Source organism: Chiloscyllium punctatum, chromosome 30 (genome assembly GCF_047496795.1).
Source record: "Chiloscyllium punctatum isolate Juve2018m chromosome 30, sChiPun1.3, whole genome shotgun sequence".
Classification (NCBI taxonomy): domain Eukaryota; kingdom Metazoa; phylum Chordata; class Chondrichthyes; order Orectolobiformes; family Hemiscylliidae; genus Chiloscyllium; species Chiloscyllium punctatum.
Window position 1 is genome coordinate 31,952,941 of NC_092768.1, and position 24,112 is coordinate 31,977,052.

The 24,112-nt window shown below is 50.7% G+C and overlaps 1 long non-coding RNA gene, 1 other non-coding gene and 1 pseudogene across 2 annotated transcripts; 2 read left to right on the plus strand and 1 right to left on the minus strand.

Moving 5' to 3' along the window:
• Positions 1 to 2,679: 2,679 nt before the first annotated feature.
• On the plus strand, positions 2,680 to 3,906 carry LOC140455391 (uncharacterized). The gene is made up of 2 exons (XR_011952829.1): positions 2,680 to 3,389; positions 3,653 to 3,906. It is a non-coding gene; the product is annotated as an uncharacterized lncRNA (long non-coding RNA).
• A 951-nt stretch (positions 3,907 to 4,857) lies between these two features.
• On the minus strand, positions 4,858 to 5,023 carry LOC140455764 (U1 spliceosomal RNA). The gene has a single exon (XR_011953020.1). It is a non-coding gene; the product is annotated as a U1 spliceosomal RNA (small nuclear RNA).
• A 5,386-nt stretch (positions 5,024 to 10,409) lies between these two features.
• LOC140455390 (zinc-binding protein A33-like) lies at positions 10,410 to 18,930 on the plus strand (annotated as a pseudogene).
• Positions 18,931 to 24,112: the final 5,182 nt, after the last annotated feature.

The following is a 24,112-nucleotide window of genomic DNA, read 5'->3' on the forward strand; positions in this document are numbered from 1 at the left end:
AGTGGTTAGCTCTGTAGCCTCACAGCGCCAGGAATCCAGGTTCGGTTCCACCCTCGGGCAACTGTCTGTGTGCAGCTTGTACCTTCGCCCTGTGTCTGTGTGGGTTTCCTCTCACAGTCCGAACATGTGCAGGTTAGGGTGCACTGCCACTGGGAAATGCAGGGTTATAGGGTAGGTAGGGGTTGGGCTTGGTTAGGGTGATCACATTGACGCATTTTGACCTGGCTACAGAATTGACTATTGGGCAAGAAACAAGGAGTGGAGTTAAGGGCTTCTTTTTCAGGCTGGTGAAAACGACACCATGTTCTTCACAGCTTGCAACACGTTATCGCCAAGACCTTCCCTACGCCTCCACTTCTCACCTTTAGACAACTGCCAAACCTTAAACAGACCATTATTCACAGCAAACTGCCCAGCATGCAGGATAACATCGACCACAATACTGTACAGCCCTATCATGGCAACCCTGCAAGACATGTCAGATACCACCATTATACGTGGGGACATCATGCACCGTGTACGTAGCAGGTCTGGCTGTATCACAATCTTTGTCTCGGCCAGCGCTGTCTACCTCATACACTGCAGGCAAGGATGCCCCGAGGTATGGTTCATTGGTGAGACCAAGCAGACACTACAACAACAGATGACACCACACAGCAATCACCAGGCAGGGGTGTTCGCTCCCAGTCGGGGAACACTTCAGCGGTCAGGGAATTTTGGCCTCAGATCATCGAGTGAACATCCTCCAAGGAGGACTTTGGGATATACAACAACTCAGAGTGGCCTCGCAGAGGCTGGTAACTAAGTTCGGTACCCATGGGAATGGCTTCAACCTGGGCCACAGGTGACCCCACTACACGATACACACTCTCTCACATTTACACAAACACTCTTACATACTCACACAGTCATGCAGATCCTCTCTTACACACAAGCTCTCTCTCATACACACAAACATACACCTCCCATACTCACACCCTCTCACATTCTATTTTGCTCACAAAATGCATAATCTGTAGGCAGTCAATATATGTAACATTTTGTAAATTCCACTTTGGAAATAGAACCAGTCTGACTCAAAATTAGGAAATGTGGGAGAAAGTGAGGACTGCAGATGCTGGAGATCAGAGTCGAGAGTGTGGTGCTGGAAAAGCACAGCAAGTCAGGCAGCATCCGAGGAGCAGGAGAATCGACATTTCGGGCATAAGCCCTTCTTCAGGAAAGGTCGGGATACAGACAGACTCTAACCTCACACCTTGAATGCATTGTCTGAGTTGAGTTGTCACAATTTGTTATGAAACCTTAAGTTGTCTTGAAAAGGTGACTTAAAAGAAGTTCTGGGATTTACATATTAATGAATCAAAATATTCTAAATGATGAAAGACTTAACAACAATCCAGGTTTGTTCAATATATCATTTCAGTTGCATGACACTGTAATCTTTCACGATAAATTATGTGTCTTGGTCCTACTCTCCACAGCAACCTGATGATGGAGCAGCACTCTGAAAGCTAGTGATCTAAGTAAACCTCTTGCACCAGAACCTGGTGTTGTGTGATTTTTAACTTTGTTCATCCCAGCCCAAGACCACATCATGCGTCCTGCTAATCTAGCAGCATCAACTGTTAATTGCAGAATAAGGCGAGTTCAGGCACTTTGCCCAGTCACTAGCCTCAGTCACATAGTGTCTGGACAGTGTTGGTTAGTAGCTGATAAGCAAGTGTCTGTATACAAGAGGTTCTTGTAAAGGAAGAGGTGGGAAAGACTTCACTGTTAGGTATTTGTGCAGCTGCAAGTTCAACCACCTCACTGAGCCAGGGAACGTATGACAGACAGACACTAACATAAGATTCAAAATGGTTTCCAGACTTTTAGCATGTGACAAAATGACTGCTTTGGTTATGACAAATCTACCAGCCCCTGACTGAGTGTTGCAAACTGGCACATTCCAAGGTCCAGGACGATGTGCTGAGTGACCCAAGCTGAAGCCAAGAGGATGGGCATTTAATCCAGTGATATCCATGACTGAACCTGTTCTCTGAATGTGAATGGCACCATCAGCTGTGAATCTAACAAAGATTTGTATGAACAAAGCATACAAAATAGAAACAAAGTTTTGCGCTCAAAACAACAGCACCCTGTGCTGAACACGAGCATCATAACCTAATAAGGCAATTCTGTCCAGCAACACAGGGTTTCCCAAATATGGGGGTGATTGTTCCCGGATTGTCAAACCGTCCAATCACAAAGCGCAATATCAACCAATCAGTGAGATCAGCGGGGGTGCTTTATGCGCCAATCAGACGCGGGCTTTACTGGACCAATCACAAAACGCCGGGCGCCAGCCGCCAGCGGCTCAGAACTCTATAAAAGGAGGGGCGGTGGAAGTGAGACACTGGGCGGGAAGAGGAGAGAGACTGGGCGGGAAAACCGGAGCGACTGGGAGGGGATGGGAGAGACTGGGCGGGAAAACGGGAGGGGATGGGAGAGACTGGGCGGGGAAACGAGAGAGAGTGGGCGGGAGGGAGAGAGACTGGGTGGGGATGGGCGAGACTGGGTGAGAGGGGATGGGCGAGAGTGGACGGGAGGGGATGGGCGAGAGGGGATGGGCGAGAGTGGGTGGGGATGGGCGAGAGTGGGTGGGGATGGGCGAGAGTGGACGGGAGGGGATGAGAGTGGGCGGCGAGGACGAAGCAGACGGCGCTGAAGTTCACTGGGAGGGGAAAGGACCGTGGGACTGCCAGAGATCCGCCGCTACCAGAACCCCATCGAGCTGCTGATCCGCAAGCTGCCCTTCCAGCGCCTGCGACGGGACATCGCCCAGGGCTTCAAGACCCACCTGCGCTTCCAGAGCTCGGCCCTCATGGTCCTGTAAGAAGCCAGCCAGACTTTGCCTGTTGGGACTCTTCGAGGAGACCAACCACTCGGGCGGCTGCATCAAGCAAAGGCTTTACCCAAGCTCAGCGCTCTCTTCTCTTCACTTGGACGAAATCCAGCTGCTCAACACGTCAATATCTGCATCTGGAGACTCAGCTCAGGAGGATTTGCTGTGGCTTTCCCACTGAAATCACTCCTCTGCTAGTCTCAGCTGGGATCCAGCCTGTATGGATTACCTTCATTCTTTCCCTCTACTTCTACCCTATCTTCTACCATTCTCTTCCATCTTCCTTCCTCATGTTTTTTGAAAGGTTAGCTCAGAAAGTAACCGGTTTCGAGTCGGGAGTCTCCAACTGAACTACACTCTTTTCTGTTCCCTTCTCCAGACTTTTCTGTTTCAGGTTTCCAGCGGCTGCAGTTCTTCGTTCCAGCAGGACATGTTGGAGCTCAGCGAGGGGCCGAATGTTTTCCACAGGTCTGGCTACTCGTGGTTGGTGGGGACAGAGTTCGAGGTAAGCTATCTTATTTGGTTATTTCAGAGTCACTACAACTTTGACTTCAATTCGAGATTAATGGATGTTTTCTTTTACCTTCCTTTTCCTTAACCTGGTGCTGTCCCTTTCCCAAGTGTGTCTGACGGAGGCGGTGCTGGGGAAAGGTTGACTTTTCTGTTATGACTGAGGTTAGTTACGTTCGTTACTCGAGCAGTGCGGCCGTGATAATGCTGTCCAGATGCAAGCTGAAACCTTAACCACTTTGTTTCCTTTCCCCACAGGTCACCGAAGGCGCCAGATTGTTTGCTGATCCCTGCCTGGGATCTGGCTCTGGGTGTGAAAGACTCAACTCTCCAATCAACGGCTGATCCTCATCCGCGATCAAGGGCTGATCCCCAGCCTCGAACTATGTTCGGTGATGATTTGGAGACGCCGGTGTTTTTGGTACAAATTCTGTGTATTCAATCTCTACAACCACCTGAAGAAGCAGTGCTCCGAAAGCTTGTATTTCCAAATAAACCCTGTTGGACTATAACCTGGTGTTGGGTGGTGTTTTTCGTTTAATAGTTAGTGCTACAGTTTATTTGGAAGGTGACCCCGTGTGTGGCGACATTATATACTATCCACCGTACTCCTGTACTTGAGTACACGTGACACAGTAGAACCTAAATCTGTGTGTGGAGCTGGTGGCAGTGGGTGATGTTGGGAGCGAATACTTTGCATCAGTATTCACAAAGCAGAAGGGCAAGGTGGGTGGGGAGTTTAGGGACAGGTATGTTGGTACTCCGGGCATTTCAACATTAAACAAGAGGTGGGGTTGGGGGCCTTTATTTAAAAATCATTAAGGTGGACAAGTCCCCCGGATCTGATGGGGAAATATCCCAGAACGCGAAAGGAGGCACGTGAGGAAGTTTCTGGAACCTTGTATGAAATCTTGGAGATAAAAGAGATGAGGTGGGGGTTGGAAAATGGACAGGTGGGACAAGTCAAATGGAGGGTTGGGTCTGAGATGAGGTGGGGGGTGGAAGATGAGGAAACGGGTGAAGTCAACATTAATGCTGTGTGGTTGGAGGGTCTGAATGCGAAAGATGAGGCATTGCTCCCCCCAGGCATGAGGTGGCCTGGATTTTGCACTTTGTAGCTCAGGGTGTTGGTGCCCTTGCTTGGTAGGTTGACGAAGAAGCAAACGGTGGTAAGACATGGAGCAGATGGTGACTGAGAGCAGTTAAGAGGGAAGGTGTTTAAGCAGGATGTTGAGAGATATCGTGAGGAAATAGAGGGAAATGGTGACATCTGCAGCAGAGGTATGGGGGCCGCCTAACGGTTTTAAAGTTAGGACGGATCTTGCTTGGAGAGGGAAGAAAGGTATTCCAAAGACTGCCCGGGCAAACCTGAGCGTTAACGGAGTCGTGAGAAGGCAAGTTGCAGTATAACAGCACTGCCTACGGAAAAGGTGCAATTCAGATTCTGTAATTAGTTTGTAAATCAGGGGAGAGCGCGAACGCAGTCCCCCACTACCACAAATTTTGCAGTCGAGTATCCCACATTTGGGGACATCGTAGGCGTCAGCACACCCAAAGTGCAATGGGATAGCCTCATCCTGGGAGCGCCACCTTTTTTTATTTCAAAATATACTTTATTCATGTAAATAAATCTTTGGTACTTGTACAATTTACCATGTCGTTCATAGTTATATACATTGCATGTCTTAACATTACAAAGAACAAATTGAATTAATCGAATTCACAGTTATCCTATTAACAGTTACCTTTATTAACTATCCAGTCTCTTGGTATTTGGCTGTGGCTTCAGCGGAACCCACCTACTGAGTGGGTGCCCTGTTATATGAAAGCAAATGCAACTTCTTTAACCCCCAGTTTATGGGGTTACCATTGTCCATTTGACTATCCTGTCTCTGGGGTGGCTGTCTACATCCCCAAGGTAAGCACGAACTGCTGGACCTTCGCTGGGCTGAGGTAGCTATCCAGCTCCTCATTGGGGTCATTTACCCGCTCTGGTGTCATTGAGCCAAGGCAAGGGTCCTCACTGTTCAGTTCTGTGTCTGACAATGGGACTGTCAGAGGATCACAGCTCTCGGTTGCCTGTAGTTGTGGGGCAGTGGGTACCTCTTGGTTCTCACTGGGTGGAGGGTGGACTTTGGGGGGTCCGTTGTTTCCTGGTTGGGAGGAAATGCCCTCCTCTTTACCGACGGCTGTCTCTTCTTCTGGTGGTGATGACCTTCTGTGCGTCCATCTTCCCCCTCCAAAGAGCTGGCCGTCCCTCCCTCGTGCAGCTGTCTTTTCCCCTTTTGCTGGGGGGCTTTGGGAGCCTGGCAAGATTTCCTCTTCCTGTTTTTAACAGGTATCCACTCCTCTGCCTGCTTGATTACCTCCTCCTCCATTTCTTCCATCTGCCCAGCTAGAGCTAGGATCAGCTGCTGTGTCTCCCCGCTGGCTGCCGCCTGCTCCACTCCAGCCTGTTCTTCTTTCTGGGTGCCACCAGACTCTGTTTCCCTGCTGTCTGGGTGGACCTTACTGGTCTTTGGGGGTCCACAGGTCACATTGCCACCTCCAGCCATCTGTGCGTAAGTGGGCCCCCCCCCCCCCCCCCATCTTGGACACGTCTTATACATGTGGCCTGCCTCTCCGCACAGGTTGCAGCTCTTTTCTTCCTGACAGTCCTTAGTCAAGTGACCCTCCTGTTTGCAGTTCCTGCAGATGGTCACTTTGCAATCCGCCGCCACGTGTCCCGACTTCCCGCAGGTTCGGCACACTTTCGGCTGCCCTGCATATGTCAGGTAGCCTCTGCTCCCTCCAATTGCGAAGCTCGAGGGTGGGTGGAGGACGTTCCCACTGTCATCGGCCCTCAGAGTTACCCAGACCTGCCGCTTACTGGTCCAGATCCCAAAGGGGTCGATCACATCAGTGGCTTCTCCCTCAACTTGGACATACCTTCCCAGGAAGGTCAGGACATCAGCCGCTGGAACATAGGGGTTGTACATGTGGATTGTAACAACCCGATTCCTCTGTGCAGGAAGCACACACAATGGGGTCGCTGACAAGATGGAAAACAGCGGCTCCCCTTCCTTCTCCTTGAAGACCTTCATGAGCTGTTCACACTGCTTCACGCTTCTGAAGGTCACATCAAAGTAGCCTGCCCCAGGGAAATCCTGCAGGCAGTACACGTCCGCTGCAGAAATCCTGGACGATATCTTTTTTTTAGTTCAAAATATACTTTATTCATGTAAATAAATCTATGGTACTTGTACAATTTTCCCATGTTGTTCATAGTTATATACATTGCATGTCTTAACATTACAAAGTCCTGCACCGGTTGAACGTGTGGTCTGCTCCCCCTGGTTGCCCATGTTCACCTTGGAAAATCCCACAGCCTCATTGAGGGGGATGAAGGTGTGATTTTATTTTTTTTTATTTCAAAAATATACTTTATTCATAAAAGATTTGATGGTCTGTACATTTGATCATGCCATACATATGTACACATTTACAAACACAGATTCAAATTTATGCTTGTCATTTACAATCCTGTGCATTTCTCAATCTTGTACATATATTTGGCTGAGGCATCAGCAGAGCCCAAAAAAACGTCCGCATGGGCCCCCTGTTCTTCTTTAGGCAGGCCGATCTTACACGGTGGTCTTTCACCACCGCGCCTTGGCGGCAGCTGCCCCACGCTTCAGCGCGTCCCTCAACACGTAGTCTTGGACCTTGGAATGTGCCAGTCTGCAACACTCGGTCGGGGTCAACTCCTTCAGCTGGAAGATCAACAGGTTTCGGACCGCCCAGAGAGCGTCCTTCACCGAGTTGATGATCCTCCAGGCGCAGTTAATGTCCATCTCAGTGTGAGTCCCGGGGAACAGGCCGTAGAGCACGGAGTCCCGCGTCACGGCGCTGCTCGGGATGAACCTCGACAAGCACCACTGCATTCCTCTCCAGACTTCCTCTGCATAGGCACATTCCAGAAGGAGGTGTGTGACAGTCTCGTCCCCCCCCGCAGCCACTTCGAGGGCAGCGTGCAGTGCGGCAGAGAGTCCGGGCGTGCATAAAGGATCTCACAGGCAGAGCCCTTCTCACCATCAGCCAAGCCACGTCTTGGTGCTTGTTGGAAAGTTCTGGCGATGAGGCATTCTGCCAAATGGCTTTGACAGTCTGCTCAGGGAACCGCTCGACAGGATCCGCCCTCTCCTTTTCCCGAAGGGTCTCAAGGACGCTACGTGCTGACCACTTCCTGATGGACTTGTGGTCAAAGGTGTTTTTCCTCAAATTTCTCCACGAAGGACAGGCGATACGGAACGGTCCAACTACTCGGAGCGTTCCGCGGCAGCGAGGCCAGGCCCATCCTTCGCAACACCGGGGACAGGTAGAACCTCAGTACGTAGTGACACTTGGTGTTTGCGTACCGGGGATCCACGCACAGCTTGATGCAGCCACACACAAAGGTGGCCATCAGGGTGAGGGTGGCATTGGGCGTGTTTTTTCCCCCATTGCACCGGTCTTTGTACATAGAGTCTCTTCGGACCCGGTCCATCTTTGATCTCCAAATGAATTGGAAGATGGCCCGGGTGACTGCGGCGGCACAGGTCCTGGGGATAGGCCAGACCTGTGCCACATATAGCAATACTGTGAGTACCTCACACCTGATGACCAGGGTTTTTCCCTCGATGGAGAGCGACCGTTGCCCCCATCTGCCTAGTTTCTGTCTCATCTTCCTGATCCGCTCCTCCCAGGTCTTGGCGCACGCCCCAGCCCCCCCGAACCAAATACCCAGCACCTTCAGGTGGTCAGTCCTGACGGTGAAGGGGATAGAGGATTGATCGGCCCAGTTCCCGAAGAGCATGGCCTCGCTCTTGCCTCGGTTTACCTTGGCCCCCGAGGCCCGTTCGAACTGGTCGCAGATGCACACGAGTCTGTGCACGGACAGCGGATCCGAGCAGAAAACAGCGACGTCATCCATGTACAGGGAGGCCTTAACCTGCAGGCCCCCGCTGCCAGGAATAGTCACCCCTCTCAGGCTCGCATCCTTCCTGATGGATTCGGCAAATGGCTCTATGCAACACACAAACAAGGCGGGTGAGAGGGGGCATCCCTGCCTGACTCCAGATCTTACAGGGAAGCTATCTGATTCCCACCCATTGATTGAGACTGCACTGACAATGTTGGTGTAGAGCAGTCTGATCCAATTTCCGATTCCCTCCCCAAAGCCCATTTTGGAGAGGACATCCCTCATATATGTATGCGATATCCTGTCAAAGGCTTTCTCCTGGTCCAGGCTGATGAGGAAGGTGTCCACCCCTCTGTCCTGCACGTAGGCGATCGTATCCCTGAGGAGTGCGAGACTCTCAGCGACCTTCCTGCTCGGCACAGCACAGGTTTGGTCCGGGTGGATCACCGATCCCAGCGCAGACCTGACCCGGTTGGCGATGACCTTTGACAAGATTTTGTAGTCTGCATTTAACAGTGAGATCGGTCTCCAATTTCTAATTTCCTCCCTCTCCCCCTTCCGCTTGTAGACGAGGGTGATGATGCCTTTCCTCATGGATTCACTCATGGTACCTGCCCGGAGCATACTGACATACACCTCCAGCAGGTCCTGAGCGATCAAGTCCCAGAGAGCGGAATAAATCTCGACCGGTAAGCCGTCGCTTCCGGGAGTTTTATTCTTTTCGAAGGACTCGAGGGCCTTGGTCAGTTCATCCAGAGATAGCGGCTGGTCCAGCCTCTCTCGTGTTCCGTCATCTAGGACCTCCGTGATAGAGGACAGGAACGACTGGGAGGCCGCGCTCTCGGTTGGCTTCGAGTCATACAGGCTGGCGTAGAAGGATTTGCTGATCCTCATGACGTCAGCCTGAGATGACATTACCGAGCCATCTTCTTTCTTCAGGCTGCTGAGCACGGAGCTCTCTTTGTGCACCTTCTGAACGCCCCCCCGGCCACACCCTTTCAGCACCTCATCCACCAAGACACCAAGAACACGGTGCGCGCCCCTCCTTTTATACCGTCCTGAGCAGCTGGCGCCCGACATTTCCCTATTGGTCAAGAAGAACAAGCGTCTGATTGGTGCAGAAGTCACCACGGTCGTTTGGTCAATCGCTGATGCCATTGATTGGTTGAGAACCTCAATTGTGATTGGACAGTTTTTCAATCCCGGAACTAACTCTGAATACCAGACAGGATTTGGAGGAGCCGCTGTTCAGCTTCTCGTCCAACAGGTTTAATTGGAAGCACTAGCTTTCGGAGCGCCGCTCCTCCATCAGGACAACCCACAACCACCTGATGTGAAACGAGTGCTTCCAGTTTCACCTGTTGGACTATATCCTGGTGTTGGGTGATTTTTAATTCAATACCAAGGAAATTCAAACTGGGAGCTCATCGCTGCAGATCCTGGAAATCGACTGAAAACAAATAAAAAGATGCTGGAAATCACAAGGGAGCAGGCAGCATCCTTGGAGAGAGAGCAAATTAATGTTTCAGGTCTAGGTGACAGCTTTTGTTTTTGGTTTTCAGCGGGAAATTCAAATGTAATTTCTTCCCCACAGGTTCATCAAGGGAAGATGTTACAGGCAGCAGTGAGAGCAGGAGAGGGAGAGCCTGGATATTCTGAATTGAGAGGGACGTTAGGACTGTGTGCATTTTGAAATGTGATGTGCGCTAGAGCCGAAGTTACCACAAATCTCTAATGAAAACAAAAACAATGCGAGAAATTAAAGCGGGTCAGGCAGCGTCTTTGGAGAGGCGAAAGTGAGAACTATAGATGCTGGAGATTAGAGTCAGGATGAGAGTGGTGCTGGAAAAGCACAGCATTAGGGGAGCAGGAAAATCGACGTTTCGGGCAAAAGCCCTTCAGTGATCGAGTGGGTTGCTTTGTTAATACATTGTCTGTGGGTTGGCTCTAGTCTCAGTGAGTGGATCAAATTACACTCTCAGGCTGTCTGCGGGTTCAAACACACCTCTTCCGTCCCTTCCCACCCTGGGGACCGTGAGTGCACTGCTCTCTGAAAGAACACAAGGAAGTGAATCTCAGGGCAGGACACCGCCAAACGCTGGGAGTTGCCGGCGGGATGGATTCCGGGCAGTGGGCTGAGAGCTGGAGAGAGGAGTTGGTTTGTGCGGTGTGTCTCGGGCTGTTTGTGGATCCAGTGACCCTGGACTGTGGTCACAGTTACTGCCGCTCCTGTATCACAGGCTGCTGGCAAGCCCAGGAGACCAACTTCTGTCCCGAGTGTCTGGAGGTATTCCCGGGGATAACCCTCAGGTCCAACCGGGCTCTCACCAACCTGGGCCGTGAGGGTGAGGCAGCTGAACAGGAACCGGAGGATGGAGAGCCAGCAGCTCCACTGTGAGCTGCACCATGAAGTAGTGAAGCTGCTGTGTGAAACCGACCAGAAGCTCCTCTGCAGCATCTGCCGGGACAGCCGGGAGCACAGATATCACACCTTCATCCCCCTCAATGAGGCTGTGGGACTTTACAAGGTGAACATGGGCAACCAGAGGGAGCAGACCACACATTCAACCGGTGCAGGACTCTGTCCCTCAATTCTGGGAAGCTCCAGGTTTAGGGACAACGCTGAGATCCTGAGATCGGAACCAGGTCAGCCACAGAGTCTGAGCTCCCCCGGGTGGGGGCTGACACCAGGAGGTGACCCTCAGGGATACCACATGAGGAGGTGATGGACTGAGTGGTGTTGTGGTCACCCAGAGTTGGACAAGCAGGAGGCTGGGAGAACACAGCAAGCCAGGCAGCATCAGGAGGTGGAGAGGTCAATGTTTCAGGTGTAACCCTTCTTCAGGATTTGGGCTGGGGGTGTAAGGGGAGCACCCAGGTAATGTTCTGGGGGCCCAGGTTCAAATCCCGCCTCTGCACAGATGGTGGAATTTAAATTCAATCTAAAATAAAATCTAGATTTAAGGTTCTATCGCTGACCAGGAATCCATTGGTGATGATTGAGGAAAACCCATCTGGTTCACTAAAGGAAACTGCCATCCTTACCTGGTCTGGCCTACGTGTCACTCCAGACCCACAACAAAGGGGTTTGACACTTAACTGCCCTCTGGGCAATTAGGGATGGGTAATAAATGCTGGCCTGGCCAGCGATACACACATCCCGTGAATGAATATTTAAAAATTATTGACACTCTGGTACCTGACTCTGAACGAGGCAGTACTACAGTCAAGAAGTGTTCATGTGGAAACAAAGGGGGACTTGGTGAACCATTTTCCAGCCTCTGTAGAGGTATGACACTAACAGGGAGGAGCTGAAGGAGGAGAAAGTGAGGACTGCAGATGCTGGAGAATCAGAGTTGAACTGGGTGGTGTTGGAAAAGCACAGCAGGTCAGGCAGCATCTGAGGAGCAAGAGAGTCAACCTTTTGGGCAAAAGCCCTGATGAAGGGTGAGGATCAGAAATAGGCCATTCAGCCCATCGAGTCAGCTCCTCTCATCGATGTGATCATGGCTGATCTGATCATCCCTGACTCCAGTTTCCTATCTTTTCCCCATAACCTTTGATTCCCTCACTAATTAAAAATCTGTCTGATCAGCCTTGGATGTACTTAACAGCACATCCTCTATAGCTCTCAGTGGTAGAGAATTGCACAGATTCACTCCCCTCTAAAAGAGATGAAATTCCTCCTCATCTCTGTCTTAAATAGACACCCCCTTATTCTTGGATGATGCCCTTTGGTCCCAGAATCTCCCACAAGTGGAAACAACATTTCCACAGCTACCCTGTCAAATCTCCGAAGGATCATGTAGACATTTTCATAAAGTCACCTCCGAATCTTCAAACCTCTTAATGAACCTCCAAACAAAATCCCTCCAGATCCAGGACCAGCCAAACAAAGCTTTTCTGGGCTGCCTCCACTGGGGTCTTCACAATATTCCAGCTTTGGTCGAACTGGTGTCCCCTGTACCTTCAGGAGAAACATCCCACAGCAGTCTCATCCGACACCTTTCCCCGTAAGCTCGTACGTGTGTATGAATTAGTGAGAGAGAGAGAGAGAGAACTCTCAGTGTAGATTGATGAGGACTGACCTCGGGCTGAGGAGCTTCAGTCACATAGACTGGTGACAGTCTTCTCTTGGAGAAGAGAAAGCCAAGGTTAGATTTGATAAGAGTCACACAGCAAGGAAACAGGCCCTTCTGCCCAACCCATCCATGCCGACGCAGTATCTTAAGCTGAACTAGTCCCACTTGCCTGCATTTGGCCCATATCTCTCTAAACCCTTCCTATCCATATATCTGTCTGAATGTCTTAAATGTTCCACTACTTCCTCTAGCAGCTCGTTCCATGTACGCACCACCCTCTGTGTGAAAGATTTGTCCCTCAGATCTCTTTCAAATCTCTCCCCTCTCACCTTAAACCTATGTCCACTAGTTTTGGACTACCCTTCCCAGGGGAAAAGACTTTGGCTATTCACTGTATCTTTGCCTGTCATGATTTTCCCAACCTCTCTCATGTCACCCCTCAGCCTCCTCGGCTCCAGAGAAACAGTCCAAGCCTCTCCTCATGACTCGAACTCTCCAATCTTTGTAGCCTTGGTGAAGTACTGCTGGGGAAGTGTTGAAAATCACGATGGGTCTGGGCAGAGTGGAGAGGGAGAAATATGTTCCGGTTGGTTAGAGGATTGAGAACCAGGGCATGTACAGATATGGGGGACAGTACTGGTCGGAGAAGCCGAGGAGATAGGAAGGGAAAGGCTTTCTCCGTCCTGAGGGATTTTGGGGTTTGGGATGTTCTGTCTGGGTGCATGATAGAGGCAGGTCCAATAGGGCGGGAGTGGGGGTTGGGGTGGGGGTGGTGAGGGAATTGAATCCAGGAAGATGGCAGCAGACATACAATGGGGCTGAATGGGACCACGTCTGTGCCGTTGTGCAGAGAGATCGGGGAGGGTGGCTTCCACAGCACTTCATCCTGCCCAATCCACTTTTCTGGGAACGTCTGAAGGCCTCCATTCAGGAATTTTTGCTCTCGTTTACAGGACCAGCTGAAATCGTCCTTGGATTTGGCCGCCAAAAGGAAGGCCCAGCTGCTCAAGGCTAAATTCAACCAGGAGCAGAAGATCTCCCAAGTCAAGGTGAGACGCCCGTTTGTTCACTTCTCCAAACCTCAGTTTCTTTCCCCCTCTCCCCTCCCCACTCCCCCCCAACTCCCCGTTTTGAAACAGTTTGATCGTGTGCCTGTGTTCCAATGTGTCCAGGAGCAGTCCCGTAATCTGCAAGTCCACATCAAGTATGAATTTGCCAAGATGCGCCGGACTCTGAGTGAGATGGAACGGTGCCTGGACGGAGATCTCCGTGCACGGGAGGGGATGATCCTGGAGGCTATGCGAGGAAACCTGCGGGAGATTCAGGGTGCCCTGGACTCCGCCGAGCGGGTTCTGACCGAGTTTCAGTCGCGGCTCAATCGGCCGGATGTATTGACTATCCTCAAGGTAAGGAGAGAAATGTCTTTGGTAATCGGCATCTTGGTATTGCCAAGAATCACCTGGAGTGGGGAGTAAACGCTGCCCCCTACGTACCCACTGGGGAGGGGGGGTTCAGTATTCTGTTTCCCTATCATTGGAAGTGAAGGGGTGACTGGGAATGAGGACCAGGCGGGGGCCATTCAGCCCATCAAACTTGCTTTAAAGCAGTGCAACCAGATCATGGCCCACCTTTTATCCCAAGACCATTTTCCTACAATATCTCTGTATTCCCTGATATCTGGAAATCTCCCAGGGATTTACCAGGATGTTTCTGGGAATGGAAGGTCTGTGTTGTCCTGAAAGGCCGGATAGGGTAGGAACCTCGTCACTGGATCGTGACCTTAGAGAGGTTTATAAAATCGTGACGGGTTAACGTCGGATACTGGAAATCTCAAGGGATTTCCCAGGATGTTGCTGGGGATGGAGGGTTTGAGTTATAAGGAAAGGCTGGGGCCTTCCTCATTGGAGCGTAGGCGGTTGAGGGGTGACCTTAGAGAGGTTGATAAAACCATGAGGGGTATAGATCAGGTGAATGGCACCTGGGATGAGGGATTTCAAGAGGAGGGGGCATATGTTTAAAGTGAGAGGAGAGAGATTTTAAAGGACACAAGGACAAATGTTTTCCCCAGAAGGTGGTTCGTGGGTGACGTGAACTTCCTGAGGAAGTGGTGGTTGGGGGCACAATTACAATGTTTCAAAGACATTTGGATAAGTATGTGAATAGGACAGGTTTGGAGGGATTTGGGGATGAGCAGGTAGGTTGGACTAGTGTCGAAGAGTGTGGTGCTGGAAAAGCACAGCCGGTCAGGCAGCATCCGAGGAGCAGGAGAGGCAACGTTTCGAATAAAAGCTCTTCATCTGGAATGCTGCCTGACTGGCTGTGCTTTTCCAGCACCACACTCTTCGACTTTGATCTCCAGCATCTGCAGTCCTCACTTTCTCCAGGGAGGTGGGACTCATTTAGTTTGGGATTAGGGTCAGCCGGGACTGGTTGGACTGAAGCATCAGTTTCTGTGCTTTATGACTTTGTGACTATGACTCAATGAGTGAGACTCTGCGCTCCTCTGGGGCAGAGAATTGACAAGGATCTCCACTCTCCAGTTCAAAGAAATCCCTCCTTATCTCAGTCCGAAATGGCCTGACCCGTGTTCCAAGGGAATGTGTTCAATCCATTCACATGTGTTGTATGACCCTTTGATCTTTTCCCTATAAATTCTGCGTCTATGGTCTCCGTGTCTCACTATCACCTGATGCAGGAGCAGCGCTCCTAAAGCTAGTGTTTTCAAATAAACTTGTCCAACGATAACCTGGTGTCCTGTGAATTTTGACCTTGTCCCGTGTCATCGTATTCAGTTTTTGTTCTGTCTGATAAAAGTTGACTTGTGTTTCTGTTTTGTTTCAGGAGAAAGATTCCTGGAATGCCAAGTATGACTTTCCTTTATTTACAAAAACAAATTGTTCACAAACACAGCTTAATCTTTTAAAGCAAAAAGAAAGGAAATCTGTTTTTCAATCTTTGAACATTGAACTTGCAGGATTAGTCACAATGTGATGGAACTGGTGGACATGGATCTTCCTCTGGGGATATTCAGAGGTCCCTTGCAGTATATTGCCTGGAGAGAAATACTGGACACTATCAGCCCAGGTAAAGAGATGTCTGTGTTCTCAGTCCCAGTTAGTAGAGCAGGGATTTCAAGGAATGTGGGGGAGGAAAATGGAAAAGAAAATATGAGGCGTTGGGGGGGTGGAATTAAACACAACTTGAGCACCTCTGCCACTCTTGCCAATAGCCACTGTTGGAAGGTTCACCTCCCATTGATCCACATTATACTCCATCTGCCAAATATTTTCCCACTCGCTCAACTGGTGTTGATTCCCGGTTAGAACAAAGAACAGGCCCTTCGGCCCTCCAAGCCTGAGCCGATCCAAATCCACTGTCTCAACCTGTCGCCCAGTTCCTAAGCATCTGGATCCCTCTGCTCCCCACCTACTCATGCATCTGACCAGACGCATCTTAAATGAATCCACGGTGCCTGCCTCTGCCACCTCTGCTGGCAACGCGTTCCAGACACCCCCACCCTCTGTGTAAAGGATTTGCCGCCTGTATCCCCCTTAAACTTTTCACCTCTCACCTTGAAAGCGTGACCTCTCGTTATTGAATCCTTCACCCTGGGAAAAAGCCTATCTCTATCCACCCTGTCTATACCCTTCATGATTTTGTAAAACTCAATCAGGTACCCCGTCAATCTCCATTTTTCTAATGAAAGGAAACCTAACCTACTCAATCTGTCTTCACTTTCCATCCCAGGCAACATCCTCGTAAACCTTCTCTGCACCCTCTCCAAAGCATCCACATCCTTTTGGTAATGTGGTGACCAGAACTGTACACAGTTCCCCAAGTCACTGCCGTGTATCCGAGTTGGAAGCCCGCACAGTGAGAAAATTACAGGGGACGCTGGACAGGGGCTGCCATTGAGAAAGTGACCTGTTTATCCTGACCCAACCCTGGGAATTATAGAGCAGTGGGCCTTACTTCAGTTAAGGGTAAAGTGTTGGACTAGGTTATAGGAGACAGGATTTATAATAAGATTTATAAGAAAGAAATAAGTTGATTAAGGATATTCAACAAGGTTTTGTGAAGGGTAGGTCGTGTCTCACAAACCTTATTGAGTTCTTTGATAAGGTGACCAAACAGGTGGATGAGGGTAAAGCGGTCGATGTGGTGTATAGGGGTTTCAGTAAGGTGTTTGATAAGGGTCCCCATGGTAGGCTATTGCACAAAATACGGAGGCATGGGATTGAGGGTGGTTTCGTGGTTTGGATTAGAAATTAGCTCGCTGAAAGAAGACACAGGATGGTGGTTGATGGGAAATGTTTATCCTAGAGTTTTGTTACTTGTGGTATACCACAAGGCTCTGTTTTGTGTCCACTGCTGTTTGTCATTTTTATAAATGACCTGGATGAGGATGTAGAAGGCTGGGTTAGTAAATTTGCGGATGACACTAAGGTTGGTAGAGGTGTGGATAGTGCCAAAGGAGGTTGCAGGTTATAGATAAGCTGCAGAGCTGGGCTGAGAGGTGACAAATGGAGTTTAATACAGAAAAATGTGAGGTGATTCACTTTGGAAAGAGTAACAGGAATGCAGAGTACTGGGTTAACAGTAAGATTCTTGGTTGTGCAGATGAGCAGAGAGATCTCGGTGTCCATATGCTTAGATCCCTGAAAGTTGCCACCCAGATTGATAGGGTTGTTAAGAAAGCATACGGTGTGTTAGGTTTTATTGGTGGAGGGATTGAGGTCATGCTGCAGCTGTACAAAATCCTGATGCGGCCTCACTTGGTGTATTGCATACAGTTCTGGTCACCACATTATCGGAAGGATGTGGAAACATTGGAAAGGGTTCAGAGGAGATTTACTAGGATGTTGCCTGGGAAAGAGGGAATGTCTGATGAGGAAAGGCTGAGGGACTTGAAGCTGTTTTTGTAAGAGAGAAGCAGGTTGAGAGGTGACTTAATTGAGACCTATAAGATAATCAGGGGGTTAGATAGGGTGGAGAGTGAGAGCCTTTTTCCTCGGATGGTGATAGCTAGTACGAGGGGACATAGATTTAAATTGAGGGGTGATAGTTATAGAGCAGATGTCTGATGTAGTTTCTTTACTCAGAGTAGTGTGGGTGTGGAATGTACTGCCTGCAACAGTCATAGACGCACTAACTTTAAGGGCATTTAAATGATCATTGGATAAACATATGTATGAAAATGGAATAGTGTCGGTTAGATGGGCTTCAGATTGGTACAGGTCAGTGCAACATCGAGGGCCGAAGGGCCTATACTGCCCTGTAATGTTCCATATTATTATTCATTGTTTTCTGCCTGTCAGCCACCTCAGGCCATGTCAATACCCAACCCCCCCCCCGCCCTTGCAATTCCATGCACTTTCATTTTACACGTTAATCTCTTACCCGGGACCTCAGTAAAGGCCTCCTGAAAGTCCAAGTAAACCACATCCAGTGGCTCCCCCTGAGCAACTTTACGAGTTACATCCAATCGCTTTGTCGAGCACGATTTCCCTTTCAGAAATCCATGCTGACTCTGCTCAATGTTATCACTGTTTTGAGTACTCTCCCATTATACCTTTTCCCATGGACCCGAGCACGTTCCCTGATGATAACAAGCGAATGGTGGTGACACAGTGGCTCAGTGGTTAGTGTTGCTGCCTCACAGCGCCAGGGACCCGGGTTCGATTTAACTCATTCACCCTCTGCCTTTTCTTTCTGTGTTGTTTTTCTTCCCCCGCTCAGTGCCGGCCGCTCTGACCCTGAATCCGAAAACTGCCAACCCCTGGCTGGTCCTGAGTGAGGACCAGTCGGCCGTGAGGATGGGAGACCGAAGGCAGGAGCTCCCGGACCTGCCCCAGAGGTTCGATCGGTGCGCCTGTGTGCTGGGGTCGGAGGGATTCACATCGGGGAGGCACTACTGGGAGGTGGGTGTACCTGGACTACGAGGGGGGGCAAGTGTCGTTTTACAACGCAGACAGTATGTCCCACCTCCACACTTTCACTGACGCCTTCACAGAGAAACTCTACCCGTACTTCTGCCCCTGTTTGAACAACGGTGGGAAAAATTCGGTGTTTATGAAAATCTGCGGGGTGAAGGCCCACTCTCTGACATCACCCGGCCGGAGTCTAACTCCCAGCGCAGTGGGCCCGTGAGTAAAGGGCGATGATCTCCCCCTGCTGTGTTATCGGCTTTTCAGGATTTGAGAGCCTGTCGTAACAACTAAAGCAAGGTCTGAACTCCTGCATTCCTGGATGGGCCCAGCATTTATTGCCTTTCCCTAATTGCCCCTAATTTAGGAGGCGGGGGATGAGCTGCCCTCTTGACCCAGTGCGGTCCCTGAGCTGTACGGTTTGGGAAAGGATTTCCCAGATTTCGACCCAGAGACAGTGATGTCGTTCCAATCAGGACGGCCCAGAACTTGACCTTTTACTTCTCTCAACCTGCTCCCTCAGCCCAGTGTGGCAGTGTCTCGGCCTACTCCCTCAGCCCAGTGTGACAGTGCCTCGGCCTGGTCCCTCAGCCCAGTGTGGCCCTGTCTCGGCCTGCTCCCTCAGCCCAGTGTGGCAGTGCCTCGGCCTGGTCCCTCAGCCCAGTGTGGCAGTGCCTCGGCCTGGTCCCTCAGCCCAGTGTGGCAGTGCCTCGGCCTGGTCCCTCAGCCCAGTGTGGCAGTGCCTCGGCCTGGTCCCTCAGCCCAGTGTGGCAGTGCCTCGGCCTGGTCCCTCAGCCCAGTGTGGCAGTGCCTCGGCCTGGTCCCTCAGCCCAGTGTGGCAGTGTCTCGGCCTGGTCCCTCAGCCCAGTGTGGCAGTGCCTCGGCCTGGTCCCTCAGCCCAGTGTGGCAGTGCCTCGGCCTGGTCCCTCAGCCCAGTGTGGCAGTGTCTCGGCCTGGCCCCTCAGCCCAGTGTGGCAGCGTCTCGGCCTGCTCCCTCAGCCCAGTGTGTCAGTGTCTGGGCCTGGTCCCTCAGCCCAGTGTGGCAGTGTCTCGGCCTGGTCCCTCAGCCCAGTGTGGCAGTGTCTGGGCCTGCTCCCTCAGCCCAGTGTGGCAGTGTCTCGGCCTACTCCCTCAGCCCAGTGTGGCAGTGCCTCGGCCTGGTCCCTCAGCCCAGTGTGGCCCTGTCTCGGCCTGGTCCCTCAGCCCAGTGTGGCAGTGCCTCGGCCTGGTCCCTCAGCCCAGTGTGGCAGTGCCTCGGCCTGGTCCCTCAGCCCAGTGTGGCAGTGCCTCGGCCTGGTCCCTCAGCCCAGTGTGGCAGTGCCTCGGCCTGCTCCCACAGCCCAGTGTGGCAGTGCCTCGGCCTGCTCCCACAGCCCAGTGTGGCAGTGTCTCGGCCTGGCCCCTCAGCCCAGTGTGGCAGCGTCTCGGCCTGCTCCCTCAGCCCAGTGTGGCAGTGTCTGGGCCTGGCCCCTCAGCCCAGTGTGGCAGTGTCTGGGCCTGCTCCCTCAGCCCAGTGTGGCCCTGTCTCGGCCTGGTCCCTCAGCCCAGTGTGTCAGTGTCTGGGCCTGGTCCCTCAGCCCAGGTGGCAGTGTCTCGGCCTGGTCCCTCAGCCCAGTGTGGCAGTGTCTCGGCCTGGTCTCTCAGCCCAGTGTGGCAGCGTCTCGGCCTGGTCCCTCAGCCCAGTGTGGCAGTGTCTTGGCCTGCTCCCTCAGCCCAGTGTGGCAGTGTCTTGGCCTGGTCCCTCAGCCCAGTGTGACAGTGTCTCGGCCTGCTCCCTCAGCCCAGTGTGGCAGTGTCTTGGCCTGGTCCCCCAGCCCAGTGTGGCAGTGTCTGGGCCTGCTCCCCCAGCCCAGTGTGGCAGTGTCTGGGCCTGCTCCCTCAGCCCAGTGTGGCAGTGTCTGGGCCTGGTCCCTCAGCCCAGTGTGGCAGTGTCTGGGCCTGGTCCCTCAGCCCAGTGTGGCAGTGTCTCGGCCTGGTCCCTCAGCCCAGTGTGGCAGTGTCTCGGCCTGGTCCCCCAGCCCAGTGTGGCAGTGTCTGGGCCTGCTCCCCCAGCCCAGTGTGACAGTGTCTAGGCCTGGTCCCTCAGCCCAGTGTGGCAGTGTCTGGGCCTGGTCCCTCAGCTCAGTGTGGCAGTGTCTCGGCCTGCTCCCTCAGCCCAGTGTGGCAGTGTCTGGGCCTGCTCCCTCAGCCCAGTGTGGCAGTGTCTGGGCCTGGTCCCTCAGCCCAGTGTGGCAGTGTCTCGGCCTGGTCCCTCAGCCCAGTGTGGCAGTGTCTCGGCCTGGTCCCTCAGCCCAGTGTGGCAGTGTCTCGGCCTGCTCCCTCAGCCCAGTGTGGCAGTGTCTGGGCCTGGTCCCTCAGCCCAGTGTGACAGTGTCTCGGCTTGGTCCCCCAGCCCAGTGTGGCAGTGTCTCGGTATGTGAGTGAGTCTTGCTGGGCCATGTTCCAGAGGGACCAGAAGGAGATCACAGAGGTGGCAGCTTCAGCATTACCAACAACGATGGAGAGCGAGCGATGAGGGAGGTCCCCGGTAACTGCAGCATGGGATCGATAACAGGCAGCTGAGGTCTCCCACAGAGTGAGGTAGGCGGGGGTCTCATCAAAGACTGCTGAACCTTTCACTGAATACCTTTGTTTTCCGAAGGGCTTTAATGTTCACCATTACCTCATTTCTTTATTTTTCAAAATTAAAAAAAATCCCACAACACCAGGTTATAGTCCAACAGGTTTATTTGGGAGTGCAAGCTTTTGGAGCACTGCCCCTTCATCTGGTACCTGTGGAGCAGGATCATGTGACACAGAATTTATAGCAAAAATTCATAGTGTCAACCAACTGAAACGATGTATTGAACAAGTCTAGATTGCTGTTAAGTCTTTCATCTTTTAGAATGGGTTGCAGGTTTCGATTCGCTGATATGTAAATCCCAGAACTTCTTTCAAGTCACATTCTTGAGATAACTTAAGGTTTTATAAAAAACGGTGACAGCTGAGACAATGCATTAAAGATGTGGGGTTAGAAACTGAATCTATTCCCATCTTGAGTCAGACTGGTTCGATTTTCAAAGTAGGAATTTATAAAATGTCTCCTGGATTGACTGCCTGCTGATTGTGTTCTGTTTGAATAAAATAGACTGAACCTGCAAATACAATTCTGCAAATGCAATTTCACCTCCGAGAGACTTATATATGTGAGTGTGCACGTGTGAGTGTGCGCGTGTGAGTGTGCGCGTGTGAGTGTGCGCGTGTGAGTGTGCATGTGTGTGTGTGTGAGAGAGAGAGAGAGAGAGAAAATGTGTGTGTGAGAGAGAGAGAGAAAATGTGTGTGTATGTGTGTGTGTGCGTGTGAGTGTGTGTGTGTGAGAGAGATGGAGTTTATGCTTGTGAGCCTTTATTTTTCACCTTATTCTATGAAAGTAATGTTTAACTTTTTAAAGTCCTTAAAGAATACAGAGGAACTTCGATTATCCAGATATCAATTCTCCGAATTTTGAATTACCCGAAGAAGATCTCAAGGTCCCGCAGAAACGTTCTATCCAAGAGGTAAGTGAATTCGGATTACCTGTACTGAAGAACGTGTGAAAACGCTGGCAAGAACAGAGAAGCATAAGCAGCTCCAGCACCAGTGACTGGATGGTTTTAACATAAAGGTTAGTTACACAGCCCTTTGCAACAGTAAGTGCTTTATTCCTGTCACTTTATTGGGCCGTTCATGATAAAAATGGCAGAGAAAATAAACGCATGTCCGAGGCGAGGCAACTGTCTCTCTATCGTGTTCTTGGAAACCGACAAGTGCTCTCATGATTGTAGACGCTGTTCGGGACTCTGTTTGATGCTGGGATTTCATATACAGTACAGAGGGGCAGGTACTATTTCATTCAGATCATTGATTATTCGGTTAATTGATTCAATGCCTTTCCTCTGGGACTCAGAGTTTTCTGATAAGTCCGCTCCCCGTTCAGGAGACTAGGCAGCAGCAAACCGCTCCCTCTGGCAGCTCCTTCCCTCCACGTACCACCCTCTGTGTGAAAATGTTGCCCCTTAGGTCCCTTTTAAATCTTTCCCCTCTCATCCAAACCTATGCCCTCTAGTTCTGGACTCCCCTCCCCCACCCCACAGAGAAAAAACATTGTCTATTTACCCTGTCCATGTCCCTCATGATTTTATAAACCTCTACAAGGTCACCCCTCAGCCTCTGATGCTCCAGGGAGCACAGCCCCAGCCTTTTCAGCCTCTCCCTGTAACTCAAATCCTCAAACCCTGGCAACATCCTTGTAAATCTTTTCTAAAACCCTTTTATGTTTTGCAACATTTTTCCAATAGGAAGGAGACCAGAATTGCACTCAATATTCCAAAAGTGGCCTAACCAATGTCCTTTACAGCTGCAACATTACCACACATCCTGTACTCAATACCCTGACCAATAAAGGAAAGCAGACCAAACGCCTTCTTCACTATCCTATCTACCTACGAGTTCACTTTCAAGGAGCTATGAACCTGCACTCAGATGTCTTTGATCAGCAACACTCCTCAGGATTTTCCGCTTAAGTGTATGATTCATGCTCTGATTTGTCTTTCCAAAATGCAGCACCTCACATTTATCTAAATTAAAGTACATTGGCCACTTCTCAGCCCATTGGCCCATCTGATCAAGATCCCATTATACACTGAGGTAACCTTCTTCGCTGTTTACTCCAATTTTGATTTTGTCTGTAAACTTACAAGCAATACCTTCTATGCTCACATCCAAATCATAGAACATAGAACATAGAAGAATACAGCGCCGTACAGGCCCTTCGGCCCTCGATGTTGCGCCGATCAAAGCCCACCTAACCTACACTAACCCACTATCCTCCATATACCTATCCAATGCCCACTTAAATACCCATAAAGAGGGAGAGTCCACTACTGCTACTAGCAAATCCTTTATATAAATGACGAAAAACAATGGACCCAGCACCGATCCTTGTGGCACTCCACTGGTCACAGGCCTCCAGTCTGAAAAGCAACCCTGCACCACCACCTTCTATCTCATACCTTCGAACCAGCTCTGTATCCAAATGGCTAGTTCTCCCTGTATTGTATGAGATCTAACCTTGCTAGTAGGTCTACCATGAGGAACATTGTCGAACCCCTTACTGAAGTCCACATAGATCACGTCCACCGCTCTGCCCTCATCAATCCCTCATCAATGTTACTTCTTCAAAAAACTCAATCAAGTCACGAGACATGATTTCCCATACACAAAGCCATGCTGACTATCCCTAATCAGTCCTTGCCTTTCCAAATTCAGGTACATCCTGTCCCTCAGGATTCCCTCCAACAACTTGCCCACCACTGAGGTCAGGCTCACTGGTCTATAGCTCCCTGGCTTCACCTTACCACCTTTCTTAAACAGTGGCACCACGTTAGCCAACCTCCAGTCTTCCAGCACCTCACCTGTGGCTATCGATGATACAGATATCTCAGCAAAAGGCCCAGCTATCACTTGCTTAGCTTGCCACAGAGTTCTAGGGTACACCTGAGAAGTTCCTGGGGATTTATCCACTTTTATGTGTTTTGAGACATCTAACACCTCTTCCTCTGTAATGTGGACATTTTTTAAAATGTCACCATCTATTTCCTTACTTTCTGTGTCTTCCATGTCTTTCTTCATGATAAACATCATGCAAACTACTTGTTCAGTGTCTCCCCAGTCTCCTGCGGCTCCATACATAGACTGTCTTGCTGATCTTTGAGGGGCCCTATTCTCTCCCTAGTTACCCCTTTGTTATTA